The sequence below is a fragment of the Panthera uncia genome, chromosome B1 (assembly GCF_023721935.1).
Source record: "Panthera uncia isolate 11264 chromosome B1, Puncia_PCG_1.0, whole genome shotgun sequence".
Classification (NCBI taxonomy): Eukaryota; Metazoa; Chordata; class Mammalia; order Carnivora; family Felidae; genus Panthera; species Panthera uncia.
In genome coordinates, this window is record NC_064811.1 from 199892307 (window position 1) to 199914102 (window position 21796).

The 21796-nt window shown below is 51.2% G+C and overlaps 1 long non-coding RNA gene across 1 annotated transcript in view; it reads right to left on the reverse strand.

Moving 5' to 3' along the window:
- Positions 1-20938: 20938 nt before the first annotated feature.
- The window catches only part of LOC125923511 (uncharacterized), a 6218-nt gene continuing 5360 nt past the window's right edge, over positions 20939-21796 (reverse strand). Inside the window, exon 5 of the long non-coding RNA XR_007458070.1 lies at positions 20939-21514. This is a non-coding gene — a long non-coding RNA (uncharacterized LOC125923511). The remainder of the gene's footprint in view (positions 21515-21796) is intronic.

Sequence of the window (21796 nt, forward strand, 5' to 3'; positions counted from 1 at the left end):
CACGGAAGCCAGCGCCCACAGCCTGAGTTCCGGACCACAAGCAGGAACAGCCAAATGTGTTCGTAACTGCAGGCCCTTTATTTAGGAAGTGACAGCCACACTTAGCACTTATTCTGTTGCCCAGAAAAGAGATGTTACAGTATTTTGGTAACGGGGTAATTTTTGGAGAAAAGTTTTATATTATTTTTAAAGCATTTTTCAAACAGATGCTAGTTCTAGAAAAAAACACAAATCAAGTAGAAATGAGACAGTTTCTGTTTTGTTGACAAGGCAGTGACCTATTAATTTGCCGTCTGTAGACAAATGTGATGCCAATCATTTATTACAGTCCATTAGAAACCAAGTCATTAGTTACACTGAACAAGCACAGGGCACCTGGTGGCTCAGTCGGTCCTCTTGATCTTGGCTTAGGTCATGATCTCCAAGTTCGTGGGATCGAGTCCCAGATGGGGCCCTGTGCTGACCGTACAGAGCGTGCTTGGGATTCTCTCTCTCCAACTTCCTCCCTGCACCTCCCTCACTTACTACACACACTCTCTCTTTCTCTTTCAAAATAAATAAGCAAACATTTAAAAAATTTAAACTGATCAAGCACAGATGAATGTCACTAAGATTATCTCCTTGATGTGCTCACATTCACCTGCTAATGGTTTATGTGTCCTGGAGAACTTGCAGCTCTATAGCCAAGGGGCTCATAAAATAGAGCTCGAAAGGCACCCCTCCTCCCCCATGACCTCCGGCCACTACTGTCACTGACAAGTGTTACATAAAATGAGGGCACTGTGCTGGTTTCTTTGCTCCATCCAAGGGGCTGCAATGAACCTTCACGAGCCTGTGAAGAAAGCCGCGTTGTCCCCACTGGCAGTTAAGTCTCAGTGACCCTGACGGCAAGGTGCTAGTGAGTCATGGAGGAGAGGGGCAAGTCAGGTCTTCTGATGCATGCGGGGCTCCTGCCAACCCCATCAGCCACTGAAATCTGCCCATCGGGGGTCTCTCATCAAGTCCCTCCGCTGAGACTTTCCTAGACCGTTAGTTTCCACATCTTTAGGGACAGATGAAGACCATCCTCCACACAAGCTATTCAGACACCTTCTTCATGTGCCTTTATGCTGTTGTATTTTCCCCCAGAAAGTCAGACACCTTCTTCATGTGCCTTTATGCTATAGGATTTTTCCCCAGAAAGTTGAATGAGGTTAGTATTTTACTGATTTTAAAAACAATTGGCTTTCCTTGCGTACCGTTTGACTTAAACAAGAAACAGAAGTAAGCTCTGACTGTTACAAACAAAAAAGGGACTTAGTGAAAAGATACTGGGAGCCTGAACCAGAACCACAGCCCAGGGAGGCCAACAGAGTTACTAGGAAGTACCCCACGGCCCCCCTGTGAGACCAGGACACAGGGCAACCACTCTCTGGTCCCCAGAGGGGCGGCAGATTCAGAGTCCCAGCAGGGCTAGGTCACTTGCAGCTCTGTGCACCACCCCCATCACTGGACTGTAGTGTGGGAATTGCCCGATGGAGGTAGAAGGATGGGGGGTTGCACGTGCAGAAATTCCCAAAGAATCAATTAAAAAAAAACCCCAAAACAAGAACTCCTGCAACTAATAAATGATTGCAGTAAGACTGCAGGATGCAAAGTTTATGTACAAAAGTTAATTGCTTTCTTATATACCAGCCACAAGCCAGTAGGATTTGAAAGTAAAAACACAGTACGATTCATTCATATTTTCACTCTCCAAATTAAATATTTAGGTATGAATTTAATGAAATGTGTGCCAGATCTATGTGAGGAAAACTATAAAATTCTGATGAAATCAAAGAAAAATATGTGGAGAGGCAATTCATGTACATGGTTGGAAGGACTCCATATTGTAAAATGTCGCTTCTTCACAACTAGATCTGTAGAGTCAATGCAATCCCAGTCAAATCCTGTTATTTTGTGGGTATCAATGAACTAATTTTAAACCTCGCATGGACAGGCAAAGGAGCCAGAATAGCCAACACAGTGTCGAGGAGGAAAACGTACTTAAGTAAGTGACACTGCCAGACTGGAGTACTTCCCAGAGCAGTAGAGTAACCACGACCACGTGGCATCAACAGAAGAGCAGACAAGCGTATTAGTGGAGCAGAATAAGGGTCCAGGAACAGACCTACGCAAATACAGTCCACTGATCTTTGACAAAGAAGCAAATGCAGTCCGATAAAGGATGGCCATTTCAGCAAACAGTGCTGGAAGAAGTGGACATTCACGTGCACGCCAATCACTCTGGACAAGAACCTTACACCCTTTACGAACGTTAGCTCAGATCCGAGACCTAAGTGGAAAATGCAAAACCACAAAACTCCCAGAAGAGAACATAGGAGAACCAAGCTGCCTTTGGGTTTGACAGTCCTTTCTTAGATATGACACTGAAAGCATGATCCATGAAAGGAAAATGGACAAGTTCATTAAGATGAAAAACTGTGCTCTGTGAGAGCTAGTGTTAAGAGAATGAAAAGACAAGCTACAGACGGGATAAAATCTTCGCAAAACACCTCTCTGATAAAGGACTTGTATCCAAAATATACAAAGAACTCTCAAAACTCAACAATAAGAAATCAAACAGCCAAATTAAAACTGGACAAAAGATCTGAACGGACACCTCACCATAGAAACTAGACAGCAGATAAGCATATGAAAAGATGTCCCACTCGTATGTCACTAAGAAATTGCAGACTGAAAGCATGAGCTACCACCGTGCACCTATTAGAACGGCTAAAATACAAAACGTTGACAACAATGAATGTTGATGAGGATGTAGAGTAACAGGATATACACAACAGAACAGTACTTGGCATCGAGAAAGAATGAAATCCTGCCGTTTGCAGCAACGTGGACGGAACAGGAGGGTGTTATGCTGAGTGAAATAAGTCAGTCAGAGAAGGACAGACACCATATGTTTTCACTCATATGTGGATCTTGAGAAACTTAGCAGAAGACCATGGGGGAAGGGTAAAAAATAGTTACCAACAGAGAGGGAGGGAGGCAAACCCTCAGAGACTCTTAAATGCAGAGAACACACTGAGGGTTGATGAGGGGTAGGGGAGACGGGAAAGTGGGTGATGGGCACTGAGGAGGGCACCTGCGGGGATGAGCACGGGGTGTTGTATGAAAGTGATGAGCCACGGGAATCTACCCCAAAAACCAAGAGCACACTTCACACCCTGTATGTTCGCCAATTTGACAGTAAATTGTATTAAAAGTAAATAAAAAAGAAACGTGCCATCAAGTCATGAAAGGACATGGAGGAAGCTTGCATGCGTATAAACTAAGTGAATCTGAAAAGGCTACACATGGTATAATGCCACCTTCTGGAAAAGGAGAAACTCTGGAAACCGGTTGACCAGAGTTTGGAGGAAGGGGGGTGAGTAGGTGGAGCACCAGGGACTTTTCGGGCAGTGTCACTACTCTGCATGATGCCATAATCATGGCTATGTGTCATTATACATTTCCCCAAAGCCACAGAATGCACAGCACCAAGAAGGAAGCCTGGACTACTGTCAATAACAATGCGTTAGTGCTGGTTCACCCACTGTAACAAGTCCCCACACTAATAAAATGTGTACGTAATAGGGAAACTGAGAAGGGAGAGGTATGTGGGAACTTTCTGACCAAGTTTTCTGAAAACCTAAAACTGCTCAAAAAAAAGTACTGTTTCTAAATGCAATAAACAAAACTACTGCATACATAGAATATGATCCAAATGGTATGTTTAAACATGGAAAAATATGCTACAGTGTTCATTATGGTTGCTGATAAATGGTGTTTATGGGTTGTTTTGATTTTCTTCTTTATGTTTTATGCATTTCTTATTTTTAGGCAATGAGAATATGATTCTTTAGTAATTAAAGAACAATAAAAGTAGCTCATTTTGTTTAAATAGGATACATGTAACTAAAATCTAAATTTAAGAAAAGGGGGAAAGATAAATAAATAAGTAGGATCCACAGTCCCACAAGTGTAACTATACCTTGGGGACAGTGGTAAAGAATGTTTGAAATTGTTACTGTCCCAGAAAATCCAGGGACAGTGCTTCCTGTTATTACGCGGACCACTCACATCCATCGTTAAGGAACTGACACTAACGTGAGGACAAATGTTGGACAAACCTGTGTGTCTCTAGCTAGTTCGAGGCGGTCAAAGGTATCCAGGTCGTTGAGAAAAGGATCTGCAGCAAATTCTGACTCCACTAAACCCCTAGCTCATGACCTTGAATAAATCCCTTCTCCTCTTGGAGCCTCAAGTAAAACGAGGGGTTTGGATTGGCTGAGTGGTTTTCAAACTGTTTTCTGGCCATACGACCCTATGTTTAAATGAAGTTTAATTACACAGAAAACCAACCTGGAAAACAGATAAAAGAGGTGTGGTGTTCCTGGCACCTTGCAGCCCCTAATAGGGCACACGTAGAACAAAATCGAGTACGCTTCTGTCCTACGAAGTCTAAATCTACTTTAAGCTGTAACACGACACACGGAAGAACGTATCTGCCCTAGGTCAGTCCGTTGGCTTCGGCACCTGGCCAACCACATACAGTTTTGAAAAGTTAAACTCTCTTCATACTTACTAGGTATTAAGAGTCACAGCTGGAACAGGAGATAAAATGATAACTAGGATCAAAGCAGAGGGACTGGGTCCTAACCAACCACTGCTGCGGTGTTCTGATATTGGACAAAGGGCTTCGGCACTCTCTCTGTGATGAGGACGTGATACCCCAGCTGCTAACCCACAAGTCAGATGACGGGGGGAGGGAGCAGAATCTGTGAATGGTACTGGGTACATTCAGCAATGATGCTGGGTACATCAGAGGGAAGTGAAGAAGTCCTTCAAGTGTGGTGTCAGGTCTGATGTGGCCATCATAACATCTGGATAGATGTACTGGCTTTATTTATAACCCGAAACGCACCGTGCAAGACACTTCACCCATGAGTTTAAACTGAAGCCTTATGGATCGTGGAAGAGAAACATCATGGAAAGCTGCTTCCTGCAAAGGATTCTATCTGAGATCAAGACTGTCTGGCACAAAAGCCAAAAATAAAATATTTACCGTTCCTGAAAGGTAACGTCCTTTATGACATATTTGTGAAAGTCCCTCCACTGAAAGGGAGACAGCTCTGATTTCTTTCCTTTCCGCGGAAATGACCGACTAAGGAGGCACCTGGGTGGCTCAGTCGGGTAAGCGTCCAACTTTGGCTCGGGTCATGATCTCGCAGTTTGTGAGTTCGAGCCCCACATCGGGCTCTGTGCTGTCAGCGCAGAGCCTGCTTTGGGTCCTCTGTCCCCCTCTCTTTCTGCCCCTCCCCTGCTTCTGCTCTCTCTCAAAAAAAAATAAGTAAATAAAAACACTGAACAATAAAGAAATGCCCGACTAGGACTTGTGCTTGTGGGAAGGTGCAGTAGCTGTACTTCTCTCTGTTCTTCCCACAAGTGCCAGGAAACCCCACACTGTGTGTCAGGGAAACAAGTGAAGACTCTGAAAGACTGGCTAGGGCCATGACAAGGGTCTTCCTGTTGTCTCGGGGACCTCGGCCTTGGAGCTGAGGAAGCCAGAAGCCTGGACACACCAAGAATTCGGCAACAGGAGCCCCGGCAGAGCTGCTCTCTTGACCCAAGGACCAGGGAGGGGGAGCCCAGAAAGACAGAGCTTGAGGCAGAAGCTGCCAGTCACCTACGGAAAGGGCCGCGGCCACAACCCTGCCCCCCGCCCAGCCAAAGACGGGGAAGGACACCTGCAGGTGACAGAATCCACGGACCTCCAAGACTGACAGAGAAACAGAGAAGACCCAAGTGACGGATACCAGGATGGAAGGGGGGGTTCCATCCTGCACACATCCAGACGACAGGTAGCAGGAGAACACTGTGAGCACCTCTAGACACAGACATTCGACAGCTTCGAGAAACAGACCAATTCTTCAAAACACAGACTACTACACCTCAGCCAGTATGATAGAAGCATTTGAGTAGCCCTATCCGCTATTAAGGTAAATTGAAATCATAATTTAAAATCTCCCCCAAAATAAGTCTCCAGGCTCAGATGGTTTCACTGGAGAATTCTACAAAATGTTTATAGAAGAATTAACACAAATCCCATGCAACTTTTCGGAAAATAGAAGAGGGAATTCTTCCTAATTCATTATATGAAAATAGTATTATCCTGGTGCAAAAATCAGACAAACAGTGCATAAAAAGAAAACTACACACCTACAGCCATGGATATAGGTGAAAATGTTTAAAATTATTACTAGTTTAGTTTATTTAAATTCCATTTAGTTACCATACAGTGTAATATTAGTTTCAGATATACAGTATGTAACTCAACACTTCCATACAACGTGCCCATCACAACAGGAGCATCCTTCACCCCCATGACCTCCCCCCCCCAACCTCCCCTCTGGTGACCCTCAGTGTGTTCTGTATAGTTGAGAGTCTGTTTCTTGGTTTGTCTCTCCTTTTGCCCTTTGTTTTGTTTTGTTTTGTTTCTTAACTTCCACATATGAGTGAAATCATATGGTATTTGTCTTTCTCTGACTGACTTCAATTAGCATAATTCTCTCTAGCTCCATCCACATTGTTGCAAATATCAAGATTTCATTCTTTTTATGGCTGAGTAATATTCCATTGCATATATCTACACACATCATCTTTATCCATTCATCAGTCTATGGACATTTGGGCTCTTTCCATAATTTGGCTATTGTTGATAACACTGCTATAAACACAGGGGTACATATATCCTTTTGAATTAGTGTTTTGTATTCATTGGGTAAATACCTAGTAGTGCAATTGCTGGGTCATAGAGTTCTACTTTTTTTTTAAGTGTATTTATTTTTGAAAGAGAGAGGATGCACAAGATGGGGGGGTGGGCAGAGAGGAGAGACAGAATCCCAAGCAGGCTCTGTGCCATCAGCGCAAAGCCCGTTGCAGGGTTGAAACTCACAAACTGTGAGATCATGACCTGGGCCAAGATTAAGAGTCGGATGCTTAACCAACTACACCACCCAGGTACCCCTAGGGTAGTTCCATTCTTAACTTTTTGAGGAACTTCCATATTGTTCTCCAGAGTAGCTATATCAGTTTGCATTCCCACCAGCAGGGGGTTCTCCTATCTCTACATCCTTGCCTTGATTTTAGTCATTCTGACAAGTGTGAGATGGTATCTCATTGTGGTTTTGATTTGCATTTCCCTGATGAGGGATGTTGAGCATCTTTTCATGTGTCTGTTAGCCATCTGGATGTCTTCTTTGGGAAAATGACTATTCATGTCTAATGCCCATTTTTAACTGGATTATTTGTTTTTGGGGTGTTGAATTTGATAAGTTCTTTAGATTTTGGATACTAACCCTTTATCAGAGATGTCATTTGCAAATATTGTCTCCCATTCCATAGGCTGCCTTTTAGTTTTGTTAATTGTTTCCTTTGCTGTGCAGAAGCTTTTTATCTTGATGAGGTCCCAGTGTTCATTTTTGCTTTTGTTTCCTTTGTCTCAGGAGACATATCTGGTAAGAAGTTGCTACCACTGATGTTAAAGAGGTTACTGCCTGCTTTTTCCTGCAGGATTTTGATGGCTTCCTGTCTGACATTAAGGTCTTTCATCCATTTTGAGTTTATTTTTGTGTATGGTGTAAGAAAGTGGTCCACGTTCATTCTTCTGCATGTCGCTGTCCAGTTTTCCCAGCACCACTTGCTGAAGAGACTGTCTTTATTCCATGGGATATTCTTTCCTGCTTTGTCAAAGATTAGTTGGCCATACATTTGTGGGTCCATTTCTGGGTTCTCTATTCTGTTCCATTGATCTGAGTGTCTGTTCTTGTGCCAGTCCCATACCGTCTTGATGATGACGGCTTTGTAGTATAGCTTAAAGTCTGGGATTGTGATGCCTCCTGCTTTGGTTTTCTTTTTCAAGATTGCTTTGGCTATTCAGGGACTTTTCTGGTTCCATACAAATTTTAGGATTGTTTGTTCTAGCTCTGTGAAGAATGCTGTTAGAATTTTGATAGGGATTACATTAATTCTGTAGATTGCTTTGGTTAGTGTAGGCATCTTAAAAATATTTGTTCTTTCAATCCATGAGCATGGGATGTCTTCCCATTTCTTCATGTCATTTTTTAAATTTCTTTAATTGTTTTTTAAATTTTTTTATTTTTTAGTGAGAGAGTGAGAGAGCATGCACATATGGGGGAGGGGCAAAGGGAGAGAGAGGGAGGGAGGGAGAAGGGGGGGGGAGAGAGAGAGAGAGAGAGAGAGAGAGAGAGAGAGAGAGAGAATCTTAAGCAGGCCCCATGCTCACCATGGAGCTCGAGCCCACGAACCTGGGATCATGACCCAAGCCAAAATCAAGAGTTGGATGCTCAACCAACTGAGCCACCCAGATGCCCCCTTTCATCATTGTTTTATGGTTTTCAGAGTATAGGTCTTTCACCTCTTTGGTTGGGTTTATTCCTAGATATTTTGTTATTTATGGTACAATGGTAAATGGGGTTGTTTTCTTCATTTCTCTTTCTGCTGTTTCATTATTGGTATATAGAAATGCAATAGATTTCTATATGTTGATTTTAAATCTTGTGACTTTGCTGAATTCATTTATCAGGAATAAATTGTGTATGTTTGTATGCATGTATGTATATTTGTATGTATTTTTTAGAGAGGGAGAGCAGAGAGAGGTGGAGGGAGAGAGGATCCCTAGCAGGCTCCATGCTATCAGTGCGGAGCCCAACACGGGGCTCAAACTCATGAACCCTGAGATCATGACTTGAGCCAAAATCAGGAGTCAGAGGCCTAACTGACTAAGCCACCCAGGTGCCCCAGACTTCATCAGAATTTTTAAACTTTTGCTATGTAAACCGTCTTGCTAAGAAGATGGGAAAACAAGCTACAACGTGGAAGAAAATATTCCCAAATCATGTTTCCAACAGAAGACTGGTGTCCAGAATATAGACAGGAAGCTGGCAGTTCAACAGGACAAATGAGTAGAACAGAAGAGAACTTCAGCAGAGGATCTACAGATGTGCCCCCTTGTTAGCCACGAGGGAACACAAATTACAACCACAGTGAGAGATTCCGTGTCGGAATAGCTAAGATAAACACCAGTGACAACCCCAGGGGCTGGGAGGATCAGGAGTCATCCTTCCACAGCTGGTGGGAACGTGAGGGGCGCAGACCCTGGAGAAACCAAACGTGCGGCTCCCCTGCACTCGAGCACCTGCCTGCCTTCGCATTCTTCCCAGAAAAACGATGACTCCTGTGCTCACACAAACCCGCATGCGAATACTTACAGCGGCTTTATGCACAGATCCCATCCTGGGAACTGCGCTGGAATCCTGAAGAAGGTAAAGGGCCAAACAAACACAAACATTCCTCGGAATCCCGCTCGTGGGATGGGGATTGAACATGATCCAGGCCACAGCCCAGATGAGTCTCCAGGCAATCGTGCTGAGTGAGTCACATTAGTCCCCAGAGGTTACAGAAAATGTGATTCTATTTATATAACATTCTTGAAATGATGAAACTGCGGAAGGGGAAGCCAGATGAGTCATCGTCAGGGCTGAGAAGGGTGTGGGGATACGAGGGCCACATGGAGGACACTTTGGTGGCAGACGTTCTGTGTCCGGGCCGTGGGCGTGTTCACAACCTTGTCAAGGCTGGACCACGCTCAATGAAGCACACACTGGACCATCTGTGTTACTTCTTTTTTTATTCTTAAATTTAAAAAATCTTTATTTGAGAGAGAGAGTGTGTGCACATGCACACACGAGTGAGGGAGGGGCAGAAAGAGAGGGAGAGAGAGAATCCCAAGCAGGGTCCGGGCTGTCAGCATGGAGCCCAACGTGGGGCTCAAACTCATGAACCATGAGATCACTGCCTGAGCCAAAATGAAGAGTCGGATACTTAACCAACTGAGCCACCCAGGCGCCCCTGTATTATTTCTAACCACTGCATGTGAATCTACAATCACCTCCAAAATTAAAACTTTAATTAAGACGCTAAATGGCCAAATCTCTATTTATGAAAACGTGTCTCACCTAATTCTGAAAGCAAGTAGGTCTACTGGAAACATCACCTACACTTCCTCTCTAGAATGTTATGTATATTTCTTTACTCTGAAGACCTTAAGGTGCTTTAGGGGTCATCACTGGGAACATCAGTTCTGATACCACTTTTAAAATAATAAGTAATAATGATAATAATCCTGAGCTTCGTGCTGCGTCGGAACTCACATAAACAAGGCAGCCATATCCCCGGTGCCACGGAAGCTAGAAGATCCAGCAATCCATCTCTCCGTGGGCTCATGTTTGTCACGGCGAACTGTAATGGATGGATGCATCTTTAAAACCCACACGCCATCCTCGCCTGGAATGTGCCGGAAGGCAAAGCCATCTCAGAGGAGAGACACTGTCCCCAAGTGCACAAAGGGCCGTCACAGAAAAGAGCCGCCTTCTTGCTGCAAATGGGGGGGGTGGGGGGTGGGGAGAGGCAGGGGGGCGGGGTTCACAGGAATGGAGATGTTTTCTTCTCCAAACAAGAAAGCTTGGCACAGCTAGAGCAGCAGCGGGGGACATGAGCTCACAGCGAGCGAGGCCAGGGCGATGGCGCTCTCACGGCCCCGCCGTCCCCGCTCCCCGGCCTACGCCTGTGCTTCTGGAAACCTCAGCAGCCAGGGCACTACTGTCCGTGGCCACGCTGAGAGCCCCAAGGGCAAGATCCGTGTCTGTCTGCGGGTCTGCCTCAGGCTCCTACACTGGGTGTGTAACTGGGCAAATGTTATTTCTGCCCCCGAGAGTCCTATGCAACACCCAAGTCATGGCCTCATGAGCACAGCTCCCCCCACCTGCTGGCCGGCTCCTCTCCCCTTTTTCCCAAAACAGGCAGGCATTGTCCACGGGAGCATCTCTGAGCTGGTCTCGGGGGTCTGTCCCCCACCCTTAGTTCTCTACCACCCTCCCGAAGCGGCGCTCAGAGACACGCGCCTTCCATCCAGCAAACACTGTCTCGCTGTTAGGGTGCACCCAGGATGCCGTGTGGCAGTCAGGATGGCGAGGTCCGAGGGGCTGCTACACCAGGCCCCCAGTGCGGAGAGGTGGACGGTGCCCCGTGTGGCCCTGCAAGGAGACAGCGGGTGCGACCCCAGTGTTCTCTGGCGTGTGCGGGTTCTGTTTGTCACGGGCGGATAACGCCCCACGTTCCTCATAGGATCAGGGGACGCGTCCAACGAGCTGACGCAGGTAAGGGTGTTTGGGACGAGACCCGGAGGGCAGGTGGGTTGTTGCGGTGCAGCCGGAGGACTCCACACGCACAGACCCTCGCCCGTGGGCTCTCGAGGTGACACAGTACAGAGGTAGCCACAGGCCACACCGGAGGCCTCGTGCCGTGGTCGGAGAAAGCACCTGGCAGGACGGGGCACTGGGTGGTGATGCAGACAAGGGCCGAGCAGGGGCTGGACGTGTCGCTGCCGTCTTTCCGCTGTGCCAGGGCGGCGATCTCGTTACGAACGCTGGTGTCCATTGCCTTTCCGAGGAGAGGCTTCCAGAAGGCTCGTGTGACCGTGCTGGTAGACGATCGATTCAGGGCTGGACTTCATCCAGCTCTCCGTTCGCACCCCATCAGGCTTTGGTCAGAGCCCCCGTCAGGCACCTTGAGTGGAAACCAGCCAAACTCAGAGCCGGGCTGTTCAGACTGTGGGTCTTGCCTGGCGTTTCTGAAATACTAGACCGAACAGATGATACGAAAGCACAAGCACAGCTTGTAGTTACGCCGGGTCTTGACGTGGGATGGTTTTCGTGGCATGCTTCGTGGCCAAGAGGGTTCGAAGCCACTGCTCCAGGCTCTGAGTGTTTATTTAGAGCCGTGTCTCTGTGGCTGGTGTTGGGAAACTGCCCGCCCGAGGGCCCATCCAGAGCTCCCGACGCCCTTGGAGCTGCGACAGGGCTCCCCACCACTGAGGTCTTGAGCGGGTTCCCCGTCAGGGTCCCCGACCTTCCCAGTCCTCCTGTCCTTGCTCTCCTGGGTCCCGGGGACAGCCCTCCTTCCATCCACAGGTGATGGAGAGGCTGTGGGGCTTTGAGTAGAAACGTCGTGCCTCATGATGCAGCCCGGGGGGGTGGGAGGGGCGAGGACAAAGTGCTTGTGGGGTGAAGTGGTCTGGATGCTCAACAAAAACCTGTCCTGTCGGTCTCTGCAGCTACAGCTTAAGTAAATGCCTCCGCTTGTTCACCTGTGCATGGAGGGCTCCATCTAAGCCCTCCCCCTTCCTGCCCTCCCGCCTCCTGCCGAGCCCTGCCTCTGTCTCTTTGTCTCTGTGTGTCTTGCTGTGACCCCCTCAGAGCCCGGGGCGGGGCAGGGGACCTTCACCTCCGTAAGTGTCCCTGTGAGCCTGCCACGCGGCCCCTCCTGATGCCTCTGTGAACCTGCAGGGAGGGGGCCACGGAGCACGTTCTCTCCTGCCTCATTCCCTCTGGGGGCACTGGGGGTGCCGTGTCCCCTTCCCTCAGAGCCAAGGTCGCAGAGGAGGCTCGCCAACTCGCAAGCCCCCCAGACAGCCTGGCCCTGTCCTCCCACAGGGCGCACTCTGCTCCTTTTTCTTCTTTACTTCATTTGCTCACTCAGTCGTTCAACAGACGCTCACCAGTCCACACTGTGACACGCGTCCCGCTCTGGAGGACGCCACACGCTGGGGCAGTGGGCGCTCCTACATGGACTCCAGTGGGATGTGGTGGCTGGGGAGGTGGGTGCAGACTCGGTCCCACAGGAGTGACTCCGGAAGACCCCAACCCCAGGCAGATGCTGGCAACCGTCAGGATGAGGTCTCCTCAATTCCCAGCCTCTTGAGCAGGGCTCACGGTGACACCGATGGTCCCCAAGCCCCCTCACTTTGCTAGGAATATGTGGCCCCTCTGGTTTTCCTGGACCCTCTTGGGGTCCCTGGCTGGGTCAGAAAGTTAAATGACAAAACCAGATCAACGGGAGAGAAGCGCCCAAATCTTATTCGGTTTGGACGTGTGCACGAGGACGGTCGGGGGGGGGGACGCGGCCCCGTAGGAGAGGCCTTCAGACAAACACACACTAAATCCGGGAACAAGTTATGAGCGGGGTTGGGGCTCAGCCTGGTCAGTGGTCGGTGGTCAGCTAGGAGGATGAGGGCCAGGTCAGCAAGGTGAGGCTCAGAGGCTTCTGGCCCCCATTTGCCCGTCTCCCTCCTCCTGGTCCAGGCTGGCACTTCCCCGGGGGTCATGACTGGTTTCCAGGTGGTGAGAGGCACTTCCCACCTCTGACACTCAGTGTCCCAGGCGCCACGTCCTGAGCCCCTCAACCTCTCTGCCCCCTTCGCCACGTTCCACTTCCCCGTGTCCGCTGACAAACGGCCAGCACAGGTGCCCCGTGGGGGTTTGCTGCCCTGGAAGGAGGAGGGCCCACGGGAGAGGAGGGAAGGCAGGCGGGGAGAGCTGGTTCGGGGGCAGGCACGATGGTACAGATGCATTTTGAAACATGAAAACAGAGAAAGAAGCATTTCTGGCCGCAAACAAGAGGTGCGTGGGTGATAGGAGAGGTGGTGCTGGCGGACGAGGCGGCCCGTAACCCGCCGGGGCCTTTCTGCAGCAGGTGGGTGGAGACCACCGGCCGTCTGCGGAGAGGAGGCAGGCCCGCCAGCGGGGGGTGTCCTCCCCAGAAGCCCCGCGAAGGACGTGGGCTGCGCCAGGTCAGAGGTGCGTGGGCTGTGCTGTTGGGAGGGGCCGCGGGTGCTCGGCGGGGGGACACTCCCTCCGTCCGTCGCTCTCCTTTGTGGTCCCGCGGGGGACGGGTGCAGTGAGGGCGACGTTGGCAGGACACTGACTTGCTGCCAGATGCGACCGACCCGGCCCCACGACCTCCAGCAATTCCCCAAGTGCAACCCCCGCCAACGTGAAAACTTCCACGAGGTAGAAAGCAACGTGGCCCCACGCGTTACTCGTTTCTTAAGTAGAAGTTTGGGAAGTAACGACCACGATCCCGCACGGGCACTGGCCGCCGCCTCCGATTCCGGGGCGATGCCCAGCTGTTTCACACGTGCAAACCCAACCACGTGCTGCCACTGAAAGCACGACTGTGCGTGTCACGCTCCTTCAGGTAAGACTTCTGAAAGCCCGAGGGGAGCTCCAGGTTTATGATGAAAGATGGCTTCCTTATTGTCAGTGTCTGCTCCCCGCTGTTTTAGTGGCTTCCCTCGGTTTGCTCCGCGAGGCTGAAGAACATGTGGCGTTTCCTGGTGTTTTCACGTGGACACCTCGCCTGCTGCTCTCCTGGGAGGGAGCGGAGAGGCCGTCTGCAGGGCGGGGTGTGGGCGAGCGGCGTGGACGCCCGTCTGCGAGCTGGTGGCCTGCACGCGCCCTTGACGGCTGGGCCCCAGATGCCTCCCCCGCCACGTTAGGACTGCTGCATTCTCCCTGTTTGCCCCACACTTGCCAACGGAAACCTGGGGCGCCCCTCCACAAAGCCGAGCCCTGGGGCCAGCTGGCGGCCCCCCTTCTCCTTGGAGTCACCCCAGGTGGTGGCCGCACCGCCTTCCTGGCGTCGTCCTCCCTCTGCTCGGAGCACATCCTGCGGCGTCGGAGGAAGGGCTTGTGTGACCCTGTCCCTCATCCCCAGACCCGCTGTCCAGATGCACGTTGTCCTCTGGCTCCCCGAGTTCCCACGTGCTGTGAGTGAAGACGACGTGGCACCTGTCGCCTGGGTCCCCACATTCGCGGGGCTGTGTGCCTCTGAGCTTGTGGCCGGCCGTTCTGCAACTTGGGTGTGGTTTCTGTGAGGTCCCCTCTGACTTCTGGGTTCTCTCCGTATTTCCCCCATGGCGGGTGCTGGACTGTCTGGGTGGATTCTGTTTCTTTTGTCTTTTCTCTCAAATTCTTCACGTATGTGTTTTTATGTCCAGGACATGTGAGCACTTCTTACGTCCAACGCTTGTGCTGAGTCGTTGACTCCTGCTGGACCTTGACTCCCAGAGGTCTGCGAATGCAGTTTCGGTCTCTCCGTTTGGTGAGACAGCTGCCGTTTCTGAGAACATTCTGGGTTTCTTTCTGCCCTCCGTGGACTCTGCCTCCTCCAGGTGTCTGGGTTCTGACTCGTGTTTGGACCTGTCTGGACCTCTGTCCTTTGTCCTTTGTCCTTTCACACGGACTTTCCCAGCTCTTGCCAGGGCCCCTGCAAGCCTCAGCGGGCTCCCCAGTGGGGCCAGGCTGGTGGGGAGGCCACTTAGGACCAGGGTCTGTCCCCATTGGTCTCCCCATGTGACAGCGTCCCTCGGCCGAGGACCAGCCCCCTGTATGCTGTCCCGAGTGTGTCACACGCATCCCCTTGGTTCAGGAGGTGGTATTGCCCGTGCGCCCCCGACACTTTCCATCCTTAGTTCCTTTTCAATGACGGCTTTCACTGTTGTTCCTTATTCACGGTTTCCCAAATTCACCTGGTTTACGGAAGTCCCGTGTTTCCTGCCAGAAGCTTTCTTCACCTTTGTCCCGTTCTTGGCTCACCGTGGACACTTAAGACCAAGGCAGCGAGAGCCATTTGCAGGGCCTGGGGACTCACTTGCCAGCGGCCCTTCCCACGGAGTGATCCAGGTGACCCGATGCCCTTGTTGGAGACAATGTGTTTGGGATCTTCCCTCCGGGCCGGTTCTTCTCTGGCCCCACCTCAGGGGGGTCTCAGCACTCAGCAGGTGCCGCCCCTCACCCCACCCGCGGCCCCTGGGGTCTCTAGGTTTCGGCCAGGGGCCCAGACTGACCTGGCTGCAGGGGCCAGGGGGCATCTCTGCACCCTTGTCAGGAAGCTCTCGTCTTCGTGCTGCCCCTTAACCTGTTTGTGCCCGCCCTTCCTGACCCAGCTCGCTCCACCCTCCACCCTGTCCCTCGGGCAGGATAATCTGTCCTTCCCCCAAATCAGAGACTCAGCACCTAAAACATGGGAGCAAAAAAGACTTGAGAGACAGTTTGGTCCCGTGGCCTTTAATGCAGACCCCACCCCAAAACTTGCCAGCGACCTCATGTTGGTGCGATGTGAGTCCCGTCCCGAGACGGAGGACAGATGTGAAGAACGAAAAGGTGAGGGAGACGGGCCGTGCTGGCTGGATCTGGAGGGGGAGGGACCCCTGCCAAGATGTGTGTCTCGGGACGACAGGCGGAGAGGGCAGGGGAAGCAGGAGAGCGTGATGGCTAGTTTTTATTGGTGCCATAAATATAATTTCCTCCTCAGATCTTGGGAGCGGATTCGGAAGAGCTTTACTTGGCCCTTCGTCTACGGGCCCTTCTCTTGTTACTGTTACTGTGTCCTCAGGGCTTACTCCTGTGCGCTCACAGCCCGTAAACTGCCACTGGTTGCGTCTCAGGGCCTGGCGGGTGTAGCCCCTGCTCCTCTGACCCCCTCCGGACAGGGCCGACTGCTGTGGTGACTGCCACGCTCCGTTCCCCGATGGCCTCTCACGCTGGCTCACACCGAGCAATCCCATCCCGTGACAGGTGAGGGGAGGCGCACGATAAAACGCACTCGGCTACTCGGGTCAAAATACTGGGGACGCGGCAGAGACGCCTCACTTAGTATCTGGAACATTCTCTCCCCTCCGATGGAGATACAGCACAGAGAGGGCATGGGTAACTGTCATTTACAGCAAGATGTAAAAATTGCCAAGACCGTCTTGTGTGTTTTCTCTCTCCCCTTTCGTGATTTAAATAAACCAAGCTGTGGGAACACAGCAGGCCAGGCTGTGGCACACTGATGGCTCCCCCAGGGACAGCTCATCGGTCCCGTTGTTCTGTGCATGGAGGTGGCCAAGGGTCTTTTCCAGCACGAGGGGTCCAGGACTCACGGAACACTCGGCTCTTGGACAGGGGTCGGTTCCTAGCAGTTGTGGGACTGGAGTCCCTGGCTCGTCACCAGCTGTCCCCCAGGGCCACTCTGCTCCTTGAGGACACCTATGTCCCGTGTCACATGCCCCCCCACTGCTACAGCCAGTAATGTATGCATCGTCCTCCTCATGCCCTTAGCCTCTGACCTCCCTTCTGCCCCCACCTGGGGACCCTCTGCTCTCAGGCTCCTGTGAGACCAAGCCCACCTGGACCATCTCCCTGCCACCATGTAACCACGGAGCACCACAGGGGGCACAGGGGACATCCTGACTCCCTTTGTCACCGAAGCCATTACCATCCCTGAGCAGAGGAACAAGAGGGGAAGTGTGACTGCCCACAGCACAGGAGCTGCCATGCTCTCCCAGGACGGGCAGGGACCGGGCCCTGACCTTGCGTCCTGCCTTGCTGAACCCTGGAAATGCCGCCCTCGGGTCGGCCCCCTTGCAGTAACCATAATGAGGGAAGGACACGAGGGAAGGACAGGAGGGGGCAGGAGTGAGCAGCGCCCCCACCGCGGGTTTTATGCTGCCGTGAACACCAGCATCTCTGTCCTCCATCACTTCGGGGCGTCGGTGGCTCATGTGAAGTGCCTGGTTGTTTCAATTGCATACCATGCTGCCTCACCAAATTGTCCTATCGCTTGAGGCACTTTTTCAGCTGGTTCTTCCAGACTCTCCAGATTAGGAAAAGAAAATCGTCCTAGTTTTGTTATTGCCATTTTTGGTGGTAAAACGCACAAAACATAAAGGGTGTGATTAGTGGCATTTCGTACATTCACATGTCACCCCATCTACTTCCAGGACTCTCGTAGCCCCGAGAGGAAGCCCTGAACCCATGAATCAGTGTCTCCCCGTCCCCAGCCCCTGGTAACCAGCAGTCTGCTTTCTGTCTCTGTGGCTCTGCCTGCTCTGCACGCTCCATAAAGTGGAATATTACGTGTCTTCCGTGTCCGGCTTCTCTCCCCTCTCATCATATGTGTAAGGTTCCTCTGTGTGGAAGTCGTACCTTGTTCCTTCTGGGGTGAAACAATATTGCGCTGAATGTTGTACTGCCTTCTGTGTGTCCTGTCATCAGCTGATGGACATTTAGGTTGTCTCCACCCTCTGACTATCGCAAACAGTGCGGTCGTGAATGTCCGTGTGCAAGTTTCTCTGAACGCCAGTTCTCAGTTCTCTGGGGAATGCACCCCAAAGTGGAACTTGGGGCCACCTGGCAGTGGTACATTCACTCACTGAGGGGTCATCCAAACTTTCCCACGGCAGGAGCTCACGTTTCCACTGGCAGCGGACGAGCATCCCTGGTTTGCCACGGCCTCGCCAACACTTGTTACTTGCCTTTCTCAGAGAGCGAAGCCGCCATACTGGGTTTGGGGCAGAATCTGGAGTGGTCTGGATCCGCGCGTCCCTGATGCCGAGTGATGCTGAGCAAATGTTCACATAATTGTTGGCCACCTGAGTGTCCTCTTTGGAGAGATGTCTGTTCAGATTGTTTACTTGGGTTGTTTGTCCTTTTGCTGTTGAGTAGTAAGAACTTTCATGTCTTCCAGATCCTAGACATAGTCTGTCAGATACGTAGTTTGCAAACATTTTCTCTGATTCTGTAGGTTGTCTGTCCTTTCACCACTCTGGTTCTGTCCTTTAATGCGTTGAGTGTTTTATTTCAGTGAGGTCTAATTCATCTACTGTTTGTTGTTGTTTGTGTTTGGATGTCACATCTAAGACCTTTACCAAATCCAAGGTCATGAAGATTTAGTCCTGTGTTTTCTTCTAAGAGTTTTATGGCTTTAGCTCTTTAGTTTTTGACTCATTTTTAAAATGTGATTTATTTAGAGAGAGTGAGCACAAGTGGGGGAGGGACAGAGAGAGGGAGAGAGAGGAGACAGAATCCCAAGCAGGCTCCACGCTGTCAGCAAAGAACCTTATGCAAGACTCTATCCCCAGAATTGTGAGATCATGACCTGAGCCAAAGTCAAGGGTTGGATGCTTCACCAACTGAGCCCCCCCAATGCCCCGAGAAAACTTCTGTTTATAAAGAGAATTTCCATTCATATAGGTTGTCACCTGCCTTACCCTGGACTCTGGACAACCCTTCTTGATGGGGAGACTCTGGCTGAAATCTGCCTGACAAACCCAGCTGAACACCCTTGTTCTCCTGCTGTTCTTGGTCACCTTCCCATAGCTGCCTCGGTTTCCTTTCTTTTGGCCCAAGGTGGTGCGTAAGCCCACGCTGTGATGACTGCTCTGGGTTACTCATCATGTGCGTGTGAACATGCGTGTTAACAGACTTCTTTTTTTCTTGCTACTCTGTCTCTTGCCAGCCTGACTTAAGGGTCCTCAGAAGGCAAGTTGAGTAGAGGGAAAAGACCTTTTTTCTGTCTGAGATCTACGCACCACATAGTGGTGCACGAGTCCCGTGGTGCATGCCATGTGCAAGCTGCCCAGCTCCCGGCGTCGGGGTGCGTGCAGGTCGGTGCCAGGGATCCTGCTCATGCCGGCATCGCTGTGTGATTGCCGCATTGCTCCCCACACGGGGGGTGGGGGGGTCGGTCTTTGAAAACCCTAGCGAAACAAATCTGTCTTATTTGCAAAGTACTGTATCTTATGTGAATGAAAGTAGCTTTAAAAATTAAATCCCTGGGCGCCTGGGTGGCTCCGTCAGTTAAGCGGCCAACTTCAGTTCAGGTCATGATCTCACAGTTGGTGGGTTCGAGCTCCACGTCGGGCTCTGTGCTTACAGCTCGGAGCCTGGAGCCTGCTTCAGAGTCTGTGTCTCCCTCTCTCTCTGCCCCTCCCCTGCTCCCTCTGTCTCTCTCTCTCTCTCTCTCTCTCTCTCTCTCAAAAATAAATAAACATTTAAAAAATGAAATAAGATAAAAATTGAATCCCAAAGTATCGAGACTAAGGAGAGTATCTGCACTTCTCAGAGTCCCAGACTTGAGCGTGCGTGCACAGCTATCACCTAGAGACTCTGGAGTTGCCGTAGGAAATCTTAGATGTTTTTCTGTCCCTGTTCACGGACTTATTCCAGGCCTTTAGCATAGCATGTAATATAAGCCGGGCACTTAATACCAGCTGAACAGTCTGCCAGTCCAGGTAGGGTAAAATGATGGGGACCAAAGGGACAGATTTTTGAGATGAGTGAGATCCACGGGGCGTCAGACATTGTGATGCCTGTGTGCTGTGAGAAGAAGCAGATTGCGGGAGAGGAGGGAGAAAACCCTGTGTTCAAGAGGAAGTGTGCAGTGCTCCCGTCAACCTCCCTCCCTTCCTGAGTGAGGAAGGGATCTTCTCAGAAGGTCCTCTGTGCCCCAAATCGCCTACAGAACAAGTCACAGTCCAGTGAAATTAGAGAAAAGGAGAACCGGGTAGAAGATAGGATTGAAAATAGGTGTGTGTGGCCTTCCCAGAGGAGATGGCAAGGTCATTGGTCAGGGGCGGGGCTCAAGGAGAGAGGGGGGCATTCGTGGAGTGTGTCGGGTGTGGGGGAGGTGGGTGGAAGAAATGGTAGAATGGAAGAATCGTCTGCAGTGGGCAGCGTGAGTTAGCAACAGAGACGCTGGGTACGGTCCTCCCACGCAACGGTGGCCACGGCACTGGAAGATGCCGGCGGGCCGGGTTCTGGCAGAAAGAGAGGGGTCACAGGAATGTGGGGGTGCAGGAGCCCACGGGCAATCAGTGGGGCACGGACTTTGAAGGAAAACCTGACACGGGACCTTGTACGTGGCACCTCACTCGTGGAGGTGGGAGCCCAGGATGTGACTCCACTGGGGACGGCTTGCACACTCACAGCGCCTGGCCGTCCACACGTCCTGTGGGAGAGCGGAAGACTGAGGTCAGGAGGAGCAGCCGGGGGCTCTGTTCCATGTTTTCCCGACCTCAGATGTGCTTCCTCTCAGGAAAAGATCCTGAGACCTCACTAGACCAGGCCTTAAACCCAAATTCTGTTCCCCTTAATCCTCATCAACTTTAACTTGTGTAGTTGCGACCTAGTGATAAATTTATTTTTAATAAAGTTGTAAAGTTGAAAAAAAATGTGTCGTTAGGTTTTGGTGGGGAGTTTCCAGACAACGGTTTTTTTCTCTCATCCTTGAGGCTTCCTGTCCCCTCCCAGCCACCACCAGAGCCATCTAAGCTGCCAGCAGTTCCCCACAGTGGCTTTCCGGGGACACTCCAGCTTACAGCCAGCCGTGGCACTGAGCAGGACCGCTCTTGCTGCCCCGGGCAGCCTGTGGTACCCGTGAGGCAGTGGGACGCACCTGCCACCAGCAAGGTGACAGACACCTGCCTCCATGTCCTGGGATGGTCTCATGTGTGACCCCTCCCTCTGAGTGCAGAAGGTCCACTAACTGGTGTGGAAACAGCCGGGACGCACCGCGGAAGGACCAGCAGGGGCTGCTGACTCAGAGCCTGCTGTCCCAGGGCCGTCAGCCGGCTCACCTGCCTCTGGAAGAAGGTCACGGGCAGGCACAGGAGCGGGGTCTCCACCGGGGGGAGGGGGAGGAAGGTCCGTGTCCTGACGGAGGCTGTGGGCGCCGTGAAGTCGGGCCTGGGCAGGCCTGGAGCGTCGTCCTCAGAACTGGTTTGGGGAACGTGTTTGGCTTTCTGTGGTTGGTCCTAAGAGGGAAGCGGGGACAAAATCGGGGAAGCTGTCAGTTACTGATCAAGTTCTGGCTGTGGGGACAGCTCTCCAGCATGATTGTTGGGCTTCCTGGATGGGTTGCTAGAGACAGAGGTCTGACTTCCTAGAGACACGTCTGGCTTCAGCAGGCTGGGCCCGCAGGGCTGGTGACCTCTGAGGACAGGGCTGGGCGCCTAGGGCTGGTGACCTCTGTGGACAGGGCTGGGCCCCCAGGGCTGGTGACCTCTGAGGACAGGGCTGGGCCCTCAGGGCTGGTG